The sequence below is a fragment of the Ruditapes philippinarum genome, unplaced genomic scaffold (assembly GCF_026571515.1).
Source record: "Ruditapes philippinarum isolate M1 unplaced genomic scaffold, ASM2657151v2 ctg14994_1_1_1_1, whole genome shotgun sequence".
NCBI lineage: Eukaryota > Metazoa > Mollusca > Bivalvia > Venerida > Veneridae > Ruditapes > Ruditapes philippinarum.
The window spans coordinates 14818-21574 of record NW_026855315.1 but is presented as its reverse complement, the minus strand read 5'-3'; the positions used below and the strand labels follow the sequence as shown (position 1 = coordinate 21574).

At 34.9% G+C, this 6757-nt stretch overlaps 1 non-coding gene across 1 annotated transcript; it reads right to left on the bottom strand.

Annotated features, from left to right (window-relative positions):
- Window positions 1-6004: 6004 nt before the first annotated feature.
- On the bottom strand, window positions 6005-6077 carry Trnat-ggu (transfer RNA threonine (anticodon GGU)). Its single transcript has one exon. It is a non-coding gene; the product is annotated as a tRNA-Thr (tRNA).
- Between the last annotated feature and the right edge of the window lie 680 nt (window positions 6078-6757).

The following is a 6757-nucleotide window of genomic DNA, read 5'->3' as shown; positions in this document are numbered from 1 at the left end:
TCAAAATTATCAGAATAATTCAACATGTTGGTTTTGAGTTTGTTTGTCCATGCATGAATCAAATCTGTAAAAAATTAACAAAGTAATGACAATTCTAGCTAATTTCAAAGATTTTTTTTATCAAATTAAGGTAAAGGCCATAAAATATATGAACTTAAAGGGTTTTTGTCACAAAAACATATGTCTTCTAAAACTGTGTATGATTCTGATCACTCGTTTGAATGTGGCGGAAATCCAGCACGCAATTTGACATGTGATAAGATTTTTCTATTTTTAACTCTGTGGGCCATTTTGTGCAGTGAAGCGGAACATGCCAGCAATGTGCACAACTAGGGATTGAACTGTTCACTCCTGTGAAGTTTCATTGAAATCTAACTAGCAGTTCTATCTGTGAAAGCCAGACAAGATTTTTATATCTATAGCTCTGACAGCCATTATGTGCATCAAAGTTAAAGTTGCTGGCGATATGCACAACAAAGGATAGTACTGATCACTCTTATTACGTTTGGTTGAAATCCCACTAGTAGTTTGACTTGTGAACAAGGTTTTTCTATGTTAAGCTGTGGCGGCCATTTTGTGCAGTGAAATGGAACGTTCAGGCAATGTGCACAACTAGGGATGGTTCTGATCAATTTGGTAAAGTTTGGTTGAAATCCCAACTGTAGTTTGACCTGTGAAGGTCGGACAAGATTTTTCTATTTTTAGCCCTGATGGCCATTTTGAGCAGCGAATCGTAACATGTCAGTGATGTGCTTAACTACGAATGGAATTGATCACTCCTGTAAAGTTTGGTTGAAATTCCACCAGAAGGTTGACAGACAGACGGACAGATGGCGAAGGCAAAAAAAATATGTCAAAATTAAATTCAAGGTCAGAAGGAGTGTCTGTGACAGAGTGGTCACTATCATATTAATGAATGAACTAACAATTATCAATAAGCATGTAACATAATTTGCCAAAATTTTGATCAGAGCTACATAAATTACAGAGTTTTGCTATGTCAAAAAAAGTGTATGCAAAGGAACCATATAGATATTTCCAAAGCAGTTTAAAATGATGGTATCACACTGTATAAGTTATCATACTATTAACATAAACCTTTGTAGAAATCAAAAGTAGGCATTCATAGAAAATTCTCATATCGTATTCAATACATTTATGGGCAATTATAATTTTTCTAAATGAATAAATATAAATGAAACTTCTTGTGAGATTGGCAAAAGAGTCAAATTTATGCCCTTTCAATTTTAAGGTTTGTTTTTGCTTAACATCATAATTTCTATGGCGTTTAGTCCTAACATTTTTCAAAAATCTTATATCCACAGGACACGCCTAACAAAGATTTAACAAACTATTTCATATTTTTAATATGGAATCGGGAGGGGGATATAGTTTTGGCGTTGTCCGTCCGTCCGTCCGTCCGTCCGAATTTCGTTTCCGGAGTAGTTCTCTGCAACTACTGGCTGGAATTCAACGAAACTTTATGGGAATTATCAATATCAAGAGGAGATGCGCATATCGTCGGCTTGTTCCGGTCCGACCCTTTAACTCAGAGTTATGGCCCTTGATTAGTTATGTAGTATGTATATAGAGTAAAAATCGTTTCTGGAGTAGTTCTCTGCAACTACTGGCTGGTATTCAACGAAACTTTATGGGAACCTTCAATACAAAGAGGAGATGCGCATATCGTCGGCTTGTTCCGGTCAGACACTTTAACTCAGAGTTATGGCCCTTGATTAGTTATGCAGTATCCATATAGAAAAATATTTGTTTCCTCGCTACTTCTCTGCTACGACTGGCTGGAATTCAATGAAACTTTATGGGATACTAAGAGGAGATGTGCATATAGTCGCTTTGTTCCAGTCAGATACTTATAACTCAGATTTATGGCCCTTAATTAGTTATGTAGTATGCATACATCTCATTGGCATTTCCAGATTTTACTATTTAACACAAAGTTATGGCTCTGTTATTGCCCTGAATATTGATCAAGTTCAAAGAATATTACTGTTTATGCCATGATTAATATATAAATAAAGCCTTATGTCTTCAGTTGTTGTGTTAATAATAACCAGTACTCGGCGGGGGATATATTTTCAACGAATTTGCTTGTTCAATTTAAAGATACATTTTCAAACAGTAACGTAAACGAAAATTGTGATCAAACAACAATTTCTCTATGAAACAATAACATTTAGAATTAAAGCTCCACGACTCCAGATATGCCAAAATAAATTCAAACTTGATAAAAAAGATACTAAGAAAAGTAAAAAGTGCAATAAAAACCTTACATTATGTGCTATTAATGACTGATTTTTGCAATATTCAAATGATCACCATATTTCTACTGTGTGACTAACCCCGGGCTATTTTTGCATATTTTGGCGTCTTTTTTGTTAAAAACTATGGATAATATAGTGTCATTAGCAATATGTACAATAGTCATAACTTTCTTTGTTAACTTCACAATATTTTACTTTGAAATACATTTTCAAAATTATCATGAAAAATAACAATAACCTGGAGGCATGCTGCTTCAAGATAAAAAAAAACCCATCCTATTATATAACATACTTGAGTATCTTTATAGGCTAGAAAAGCTACCAACAGCAATGAACTGAGAGTTATGGTATCAAACCCCAGGCCAGTGGTGCCATTTTCTCTTTAAGTTTAAACATTACTTTTGTACTTTTAGATTAGTTTAAGATATAATACATTATCAATTTTAATTCTATACTTATTATAGGTATTCATTGGATTGAATAATAAATCATTCATTCTTCAAAATTAAATGAAAGAGCATGGAAAAAATATTTTCAAGATCTACTAAATTTTTTTTTAAATCTAGTAAAATCAAAACTATAAATAAATATATTAATAAATATACTATAAGTACATTATAACAATACATGTATTTTGGATAATACACTCTAAGCTGAAATATTTTAAATGGGTGTGGTAGTATAAATTTTTGTAAATTTTGTAAGTTTTCTAATCAATATGTCTGTTCTTAATAAAAGAAACGTGCACTTCATATTTTTCTGTACAAACAAATTTCAAACATTGATAAGTTTGCTCGTCTTCTTGGTGATGAACTGGCGTCTCTATATACAAATGTGGTTCTGTTCAATCATAGGTTATCTCATGTTCTTTGTGATAAACTCTCACCTTGAAGTTTATAAAGTTCTGTAAAAATAGATAAGTGGTGAAGTACTGGTTGCTCATTATAGTTCTATACATATTGTGATATTTCAAATATTGGAAAGTTATCTCAAATTTTAGTGAAAGACTGGTGACTAGTTTTCTCCTGAATGTCATTTCTTTTTCTAATTAGATTAAGTCAATGTACTATATTCATGAGGCTTTCGACATCACATCTAAGAACTCATTATCCTATTATCCACTATTGCAAAGGGCAGGCAGTCTCATGGTATTCCAATTTCGTTTCAGTTTTGAAAATTCCAAAAACCGGTATTTTGATTTCTCTAGTGTTTCCGACATTAAGACACATCTATCTTCCCTCATCGATCCTGCTATTACTGTTCTATCCTACAAGTGTACCTGTTTCCTGAAGAGTGTATTGCAGAATTAAAATTTCATTTTTTTTTCGAAGGGGGGGGGGGGCACTTTAAAGCACAGGTTATATGCCCAATTTCCAGCTTTACTGGTTGAGGAAGATCTCGGATGTCCCTATGTTGTTTATGATTTTAAGCACTAAACAGCACCAAAGTACAACCATCAATGTTCCATAGATGAGCTGGATAGCTTTCTCACATGAAAGAATCCATAAACCTTTGCAGAGCTCAAAGCTACAGCAGTGAAAGGGAGTTGGTTTAATGTCAATAAACTAAACCAATCTGCCACAGACACCCCAAGTAATTTTATCTATTTGATAAGCAGCAACAATAAATGTGAGTGATTCTGTTAAACTATAGACAGCTAAGTCAAGATTATAATATATGTCAGACAGCTTACTGTGAATATTCAATATTTTAATGTGAATTGTCTCGAGGTAAAAGGAAGGGAAAGCTGAATTCCTTGTCACAATTCTTCTTGATACCTACTTTTGTTCCTAATTGCTAGTATAAGATGTAGTTTAAATACACTGTTTTTATTAATTTGACTTTTTGTGACAATAGACTATCCAGTGACAGAAGCTCACTGACTTTAAAATAAACTGTCCTGTGTCGGCCTTTAAACAAGTCAATGATAAAAAAGCTATTAGAATATAATTATTAAGAATATAATTATTAAGAAACATCATATACAAATACTTCTAAATAATAATGTACCTCTTCCTTAAATGCCCATGCTGTTGAAAGAAACAGTTTTCCATTTATTCACTTCAAGGTTAGTCAGATTGACAGTCTCACATTTTAGCCTTTATCTCACTTGATTCCATCCTCATTGACCCTAAAGCATCTTTAAAATCTATATCCTGCCCTTCACATTCACAAATCTGACATGTAGGCCTACCTTCTGAAACAGAAAGTTGGAAAGATAAAATATAATTATTATGAGATATACATATAGTATCCCAATAATTATGTTAGTTCATATCAAATAAACACTTTAAGAAACAATTTGTTCAAAATTGCCCAAGTACAAAGATTTTTAAACCAAATCTATGATACAATAAAATAGTAAATACATTCTTTATTTACAGTCATGTAAGCTATAATTCAATTTTCCAAGTCATAGGACAGGTCTAGTATAGTAATTATAGTGTATATACAGTATGTACTTTATGTCTTTACAATCTTCTATACTGTCCTGAAATTTTAAGAACACATCCATTTCTCAGAAGTTGCAAAAATATATGTCACGCGGAAACAAAATTTTAATTTATCAGTAGAACTGTGAATTCATTTAAGAGATGCACTCTCAACAATAAATCCTTTATTTTTAAAGTACTGTAAAGTACATTTATAAATTATCAAGGTAAAATATATGGTACATAGTATAAAACATAAAACGAAACACATCAGGTACCGAACAACGCCTAACTTCAAAGTTGAAACACACCTAGTCTATAAAAAAAATAAAAAGCATTAATCTAATTTCCAGTTATCATTAAGCATCCATCCGGGTTTCTTTCTAGTACGTTTCTGTCTCTGTAAATTGTTGTTGTTGTCCTTAGATGGATTTCCCGGTCAGGCTGCACATTTTTCTCACCCTGTGACATTTGGCGCCCAACGTGGGGCCGTGACTGATATAGCTCAGAGTTTAATTTACATTGCTCTGTAACTCTGTGAAATTCGAGGACGAATTTCAATATAGCAGGGGTGTATGTCACGGTTCAGAACTGTTCACTATTTAGGGGAGAAGATGTGTAAGCGGCCGGATAGCTCAGTCGGTAGAGCCGCGGTACGGTATTCCGAGGGTCCCGGGTTCGAGTCCCGGTCAGGCTGCACATTTTTCTCACCCTGTGACATTTGGCGCCCAACGTGGGACCGTGACTGATATAGCTCAGAGTTTAATTTACATTGCTCTGTAACTCTGTGAAATTCGAGGACGAATTTCAATATAGCAGGGGAGTATGTCACGGTTCAGAACTGTTCACTATTTAGGGGAGAAGATGTGTAAGCGGCCGGATAGCTCAGTCGGTAGAGCCGCGGTACGGTATTCCGAGGGTCCCGGGTTCGAGTCCCGGTCAGGCTGCACATTTTTCTCACCCTGTGACATTTGGCGCCCAACGGGGGACCGTGACTGAATATGCTCAGAGTTTAATTTACATTGCTCTGTAACTCTGTGAAATTCGAGGACGAATTTCAATAAAGCAGGGGAGTATGTCACGGTTCAGAACTGTTCACTATTAAGGGGAGAAGATGTGTAAGCGGCCGGATAGCTCAGTCGGTAGAGCCGCAGTACGGTATTCCCCTGTTATATATTGAAATTCGTCCTCGAATTTCACAGAGTTTCAGAGCAATGTAAATTAAACTCTGAGCTATATCAGTCACGGTCCCACGTTGGGCGCCAAATGTCACAGGGTGAGAAAAATGTGCAGCCTGACCGGGACTCGAACCCGGGACCAACGGAATACCGTACCGCGGCTCTACCGACTGAGCTATCCGGCCGCTTACACATCTTCTCCCCTAAATAGTGAACAGTTCTGAACCGTGACATACTCCCCTGCTATATTGAAATTCGAGGACGAATATTGAAAAATACCAATCCAAACATAAAAATCCACACTGGCCACCAATGTCGTATGGTCCTTTTCAAATGTATGAATGGTCGTTTATGCCTGTAAGGACATAAACATACGCCTTGATAAATAAATAAACAAGATAAACAATTTCTGGCGCAAACCAAGAGAAATATTTATATCAAAGTGCATAAATACAGATCCGAAATACATAAACGATCAATGGAAATATGCATGATAATGAAACATAATGAATAACAACAATTACCTGTAAGGACATAAACATACGCCTTGATAAATAAATAAACAAGATAAACAATTTCTGGCGCAAACCAAGAGAAATATTTATACCAAAGTGCGCATGCGTGAGGTGGATTTTCCGGGAAGTTCGTAAAAACTGAGGCCCGGCATGCAAATTATGTCAGAAGGAAATATGAGAAATTAGTTGTTATAATGAGATGATGAAATGGAATGATATAGGAATGATATGGGATAATGGATTGTATATCGGACTGTAAACAGACAAATACAAGAGATATATATACAAATACAAGGACAAAATGATACATAAAAACGATATTCAAAAACACGAATATCGACCACACGACA